Raw genomic sequence first — 6,936 nt, forward strand, 5'->3', positions numbered from 1 at the left:
GCAGGAATATAGTACAAGCAAGCATCCTCCTCCCATCAATTAAGTAGATTAACTAGAAGTGACAACAAAGAAAACTCCCTCTTGCATACAATAAATTTATATTGAGAAGCTACACCAAACCCCATCCTTCCAGATGTTCCTCTGTCGAGAGGGCATTGTCATGCAGGAGAAAAAACACGAGATGTGGAATCAGAACACGTGAGCTCTGCTCCTCTCGAGTCCTGTGAGGCCCTGAAAACATTACTTTTCTTGATTCATAGTATTACCCTTCACTCTTCTAAAAATGATTTAAGGCTGCTCCCAATAGAAGTCACTTAAGGGACTTCCCTGGTGGCGCAGTGGTTAAGAATCCACCTGCCAGAGCTCCCGAATATGGCTGCCCCCAGTGCCCACGCCCCAGCGTGAGCACAGCCGCCCCAGCTCTCCAGGAGACTCTCCTAGACCAGCAGCCATGTGGATGAAAGGCTCTTGATGCTACAGCCATGAATCAGTGCTGTGCCTCTGAGGTGGGAGAGCCAACTTCAGGACACTGGTCCACAAGAGACCTCCCAGCTCCACGTAATATCAAAGGGCGAAAATCTCCCAGGGATCTCCATCTCAAAACCAACACCCAGCTTCACTCAATGACCAGCAAGCTACAGTGCTGGACACCCTATGCCAAACAACTAGCAAGACAGGAACACAACCCCACCCATTACCAGAGAGGCTGCCTAAAATCACAATAAGTCCACAGACACCCCCAAAACACACCACCAGACGTGGACCTGCCCACCAGAAAGTCAAGATCCAACCTCATCCACCAGAACACAGGCACTAGTCCCCTCCACCAGGAAGCCTACACAACCCACTGAACCAACCTTAGCCACTGGGGACAGACACCAAAAACAACAGAAACTACTAACGTGCAGCCTGCAAAAAGGAGACCCCAAACACAGTAAGATAAGCAAAATGAGAAGACAGAGAAACACACAGCAGATGAAGAAGCAAGATAAAAACCCACCAGACCTAACAAATGAAGAGGAAATAGGCAGTCTACCTGAAAAAGAATTCAGAATAATGATAGTAAAGATGATCCAAAATCTTGGAAATAGAATAGAGAAAATGCAAGAAACACTTAACAAGGACCTAGAAGAACTAAAGATGAAACCAGCAATGATGAACAACACAATAAATGAAATTAAAAATACTCTAGAAGGGATCAGTAGCAGAATAACTGAGGCAGATGAACGGATAAGTGACCTGGAAGATAAAATAGTGGAAATAACTACTGCAGAGCAGAATAAAGAAAAAAGAATGAAAAGAACTGAGGACAGTCTCAGAGACCTCTGGGACAACATTAAATGCACCAACATTTGAATTATAGGGGTTCTAGAAGAAGAAGAGAAAAAGAAAGGGACTGAAAATATTTGAAGAGATTATAGTTGAAAACTTCCCCAATATGGGAAAGGAAATAGTTAATCAGGTGCAGGAAGCACAGAGACTCCCACACAGGATAAATCCAAGGAGAAACATGCCAAGACACATACTAATCAAACTGTCAAAAATTAATACAAAGAAAACATATTAAAAGCAGCAAGGGAAAAACAACAAATAACACACAAGGGAATCCCCACAACGTTAACAGCTGATCTTTGAGCAGAAACTCTGCAAGCCAGAAGGGACTGGCAGGACATATTTAAAGTGATGAAGGAGAAAAACCTACAACCAAGATTACTCTACCCAGCAAGGATCTCATTCAGATTTGATGGAGAAATTAAAACTTTACACACAAGCAAAAGCTGAGAGAGTTCAACACCACCAAACGAGCTTTACAACAAATGCTAAAGGACTTTCTCTAGGCAAGAAACACAAGAGAAGGAAATGACCTACAAAAACAAACCCAAAACAATTAAGAAAATGGGAATAGGAACATACATAGCGATAATTACCTTAAATGTAAATGGATTAAATGCTCCCACCAAAAGACACAGACTGGCTGAATGGATACAAAAACAAGACCCATATATATGCTGTCTACAAGAGACCCACTTCAGACCTAGAGACACATACAGACTGAAAGTAAGGGGATGGAAAAAGATATTCCATGCAAATGGAAACCAAAAGAAAGCTGGAGTAGCAATTCTCATATCAGACAAAATAGACTTTAAAATAAGGACTATCAGAAGAGACAAAGAAGGACACTACATAATGATTAAGGGATCGATCCAAGAAGAAGATATAACAATTGTAAATATTTATGCACCCAACATAGGAGCACCTCAATACATAAGGCAAAAACTAGCAGCCATAAAAGGGGAAATCGACAGTAACACATTCATAGTAGGGGACTTCAACACCCCACTTTCACCAATGGACAGATCATCCAAAATGAAAATAAATAAGGAAACACAAGCTTTAAATGATACATTAAACAGGATGGACTTAATTGATATTTATAGGACACTCCATCCAAAAACAACAGAATACACATTTTTCTCAAGTGCTCATGGAACATTCTCCAGGATAGATCATATCTTGGGTCACAAATCAAGCCTTGGTAAATTTAAGAAAATTGAAATTGTATCAAGTATCTTTTCCGACCACAACGCCATGAGACTAGATATCAATTATAGGAAAAGAGCTGTAAAAAATACAAACACATGGAGGCTAAACAATACACTACTTAATAACGAAGTGATCACTGAAGAAATCAAAGAGGAAATTAAAAAATACCTAGAAACAAATGACAATGGAGATACAACGACCCAAAACCTATGGGATGCAGCAAAAGCAGTTCTAAGAGGGAAGTTTATAGCAATACAAGCCCACCTTAAGAAGCAGGAAACATCTCGAATAAACAACCTAACCTTGCACCTCAAGCAATTAGAGAAAGAAGAACAAAAAAACCCCAGAGTTAGCAGAAGGAAAGAAATCATAAAAATCAGATCAGAAATAAATGAAAAAGAAATGAAGGAAACGATAGCAAAGATCAATAAAACTAAAAGCTGGTTCTTTGAGAAGATAAACAAAATTGATAAACCATTAGCAAGACTCATCAAGAAAAAGAGGGAGAAGACTCAAATCAATAGGATTAGAAATGAAAAAGGAGAAATAATAACTGACACTGCAGAAATACAAAAGATCATGAGAGATTACTACAAGCAAGTCTGTGCCAATAAAATGGACAACCTGGAAGAAATGGACAAATCCTTAGAAATGCACAGCCTGCCAAGACTGAATCAGGAAGAAATAGAAAATATGAACAGACCAATCACAAGCACTGAAATTGAAACTGTGATTAAAAATCTTCCAACAAACAAAAGCCCAGGACCAGATGGCTTCACAGGCGAATTCTATCAAACATTTAGAGAAGAGCTAACACCTATCCTGCTCAAACTCTTCCAAAATATAGCAGAGGGAGGAACACTCCCAAACTCATTCTACGAGGCCACCATCACCCTGATACCAAAACCAGACAAGGATGTCACAAAGAAAGAAAACTACAGGCCAATATCACTGATGAACATAGATGCAAAAATCCTCAACAAAATACTAGCAAACAGAATGCAACAGCACACTAAGAGGATCATACACCACGATCAGGTGGGGTTTATTCCAGGAATGCAAGGATTCTTCAATATACACAAATCAATCAATGTGATACACCATATTAACAAATTGAAGGAGAAAAACCATATGGTCATCTCAATAGATGCAGAGAAAGCTTTCGACAAAATTCAACACCCATTTATGATAAAAACCCTCCAGAAAGTAGGCATAGAGGGAACTTTCCTCAACATAATAAAGGCCATATATGACAAACCCACAGCCAACATTGTCCTCAATGGTGAAAAACTGAAAGCATTTCCATTAAGATCAGGAAGAAGACAAGGTTGCCCACTCTCACAACTCTTACAACGTAGTTTTGGAAGTTTTAGCCACAGCAATCAGAGAAGAAAAGGAAATAAAAGGAATCCAAATCAGAAAACAAGAAGTAAAGCTGTCACTGTTTGCAGATGACATGATGCTATACATAGAGAATCCTAAAGATGCTACCAGAAAACTACTAGAGCTAATCAATGAATTTGGTAAAGTAGCAGGATACAAAATTAATGCACAGAAGTCTCTGGCATTCCTATACGCTAATGATGAAAAAGCTGAAAGTGAAATCAAGAAAACGCTCCCATTTACCACTGCAATAAAAAGAATAAAATATCTAGGAATAAGCCTACCTAAGGAGACAAAAGACCTGTATGCAGAAAATTATAAGACACTGATGAAAGAAATTAAAGATGATACAAACAGATGGAGAGATATACCATGTTCTTGGATTGGAAGAATCAACATTGTGAAAATGACTCTACTACCCAAAGCAATCTATAGATTCAATGCAATCCCTATCAAACTACCACTGGCATTTTTCACAGAACTAGAACAAAAAATTTCACAATTTGTATGGAAACACAAAAGACCCCGAATAGCCAAAGCAATCTTGAGAACAAAAAATGGAGCTGGAGGAATCAGGCTGCCTGACTTCAGACTATACTACAAAGCTACAGTAATCAAGACAGTATGGTACTGGCACAAAAACAGAAAGATAGATCAATGGAATAGGATAGAAAGCCCAGAGATAAACCCATGCACATATGGTCACCTTATCTTTGATAAAGGTGGCAGGAATATACAGTGGAGAAAGGACAGCCTCTTCAATAAGTGGTGCTGGGAAAATTGGATAGGTACATGTAAAAGTATGAGATTAGATCACTCCCTAACACCATACACAAAAATAAGCTCAAAATGGATTAAAGACCTAAATGTAAGGCCAGAAACTATCAAACTCTTAGAGGAAAACATAGGCAGAACACTCTATGACATAAATCACAGCAAGATCCTTCTTGACCCATCTCCTAGAGTAATGGAGATAAAAACAAAAATAAACAAATGGGACCTAATGAAACTTCAAAGCTTTTGCACAGCAAAGGAAACCATAAACAAGACCAAAAGACAGCCCTCAGAATGGGAGAAAATATTTGCAAATGAATCAACTGACAAAGGATTAATCTCTAAAATTTACAGGCAGCTCATGCAGCTCAATAACAAAAAAATAAACAACCCAATCCAAAAATGGGCAGAAGACCTAAATAGACATTTCTCCAAAGAAGATATACAGACTGCCAACAAACACATGAAAGAATGCTCAACATCATTAATCATTAGAGAAATGCAAATCAAAACTACAGTGAGATATCATCTCACACCGGTCAGAATGGCCATCATCAAAATATATAGAAACAATAAATGGTGGAGAGGGTGTGGAGAAAAGGGAGCACTCTTGCACTGCTGGTGGGAATGTGAATGGTACAGCCACTATGGAGAACAGTATGGAGGCTCCTTAAAAAACTACAAATAGAACTACCATATGACCCAGCATTCCCACTACTGGGCATATACCCTGAGAAAACCATAATTCAAAAAGAGTCATGTACCAAAATGTTCATTGCAGCTCTATTTACAATAGCCAGGAGATGGAAACAACCTAAGTGTCCATCATCAGATGAATGGATAAAGAAGATGTGGCACATATATACAGTGGAATATTAGCCATAAAAAGAAACGAAATTGAGTTATTTGTAGTGAGGTGGATGGACCTAGAGTCTGTCATACAGAGTGAAGTAAGTCAGAAAGAGAAAGACAAATACCGTATGCTAACACATACATACGTAATATAAGAAAAAAAAATACCATTAAGAACCTAGGGGTAAGACAGGAATAAAGGCACAGACATACAAGAGAATGGACTTGAGGATATGGGGAGGGGGAAGGGTAAGCTGTGACAAAGTGAGAGAGTGGCATGGACATATATACACTACCAAATGTAAAATAGATAGTGGGAAGCAGCCGCATAGCACAGGGAGATCAACTCGGTGCTTTGTGACCACCTAGAGGGGTGGGATAGGGAGGGTGGGGGGGAGGGAGATGAAAGAGGGAAGAGACATGGGAACATATGTATATGTATAACTGATTCACTTTGTTATAAAGCAGAAACTAACACACCATTGTAAAGCAATTATACTCCAATAAAGATGTAAAAAACAAAGAATCCACCTGCCAAAGCAGGGGACACGGGTTCGAGCCCTGGTCCACCAGGATCCCACATGCCGTGGAGCAAGTAAGCCCGTGTGCCACCACTACTGAGCCTGCACTATAGAGCCCATGAGCCACAACTACTGAGCCCACGTGCCTAGAGCCCGTGCTCTGCAACAAGAGAAGCCACCGCAATGAGGAGCCCGCACACTGCAACGAAGAGTAGACCCCCTCGCCGCAACTAGAGAAAGCCCACGCGCAGCAGTGAAGACCCAACGCAGCCAAATAAATAATTTAAAAAAATAGTCACTTAAAATTTCCAAGCCTCAGTTTCCTTATCCATTAAGTGAGGCCAATAATACACCTGCCTTGCTTCACAGTTTTGCTGTGAGGAACAGTGATGAGATATTTTAGGTGAAAGTCCCTTGTAAATGATAAAGCATTTCTCAAATATAAGAAGATTCTCTCCCAGAATCTTAGTTATACATTCTACTTGCTTCATAAAATTCATCTCCTCTATATCCGCTTAATAAAAACATTAAAAAATGCAAGTGTTAATTCCATTAAACAACATCAAAGTGCTTAAGAAATTGTACTGATCACTTCACTGATCATAATAGGATGGCTATTATCCAGAAAAAACAGAAAATAACAAGTGCTGGTGAGAAGGGGGAGAAATTGAGACCCTAGTGCTTTGCTGGTGGGAATGTAAAATGGTGCAGCCACTGTGGAAAACGGTATGGCAGTTCCTCAAATATTTAACACTGAGATACCATGTGATCCAGCAATTCTACTTCAGGGTATATACTCAAAAAAACTGAGGGCTTCCCTGGTGGCGCAGTGGTTGGGAGTCCGCCTGCCGATGCAGGGGAC

General features: G+C 39.7%; 1 protein-coding gene across 1 annotated transcript in view; it reads right to left on the reverse strand.

Moving 5' to 3' along the window:
- ZC3HAV1 (zinc finger CCCH-type containing, antiviral 1) overlaps window positions 1–6,936 on the reverse strand; it is a 63,149-nt gene that overhangs the window by 29,245 nt on the left and 26,968 nt on the right. The gene's annotated exons all lie outside the window — the stretch shown is intronic.

The sequence above is a fragment of the Lipotes vexillifer genome, unplaced genomic scaffold (assembly GCF_000442215.2).
Source record: "Lipotes vexillifer unplaced genomic scaffold, Lipotes_vexillifer_v1.1 scaffold71, whole genome shotgun sequence".
Lineage (NCBI taxonomy): Eukaryota > Metazoa > Chordata > Mammalia > Artiodactyla > Lipotidae > Lipotes > Lipotes vexillifer.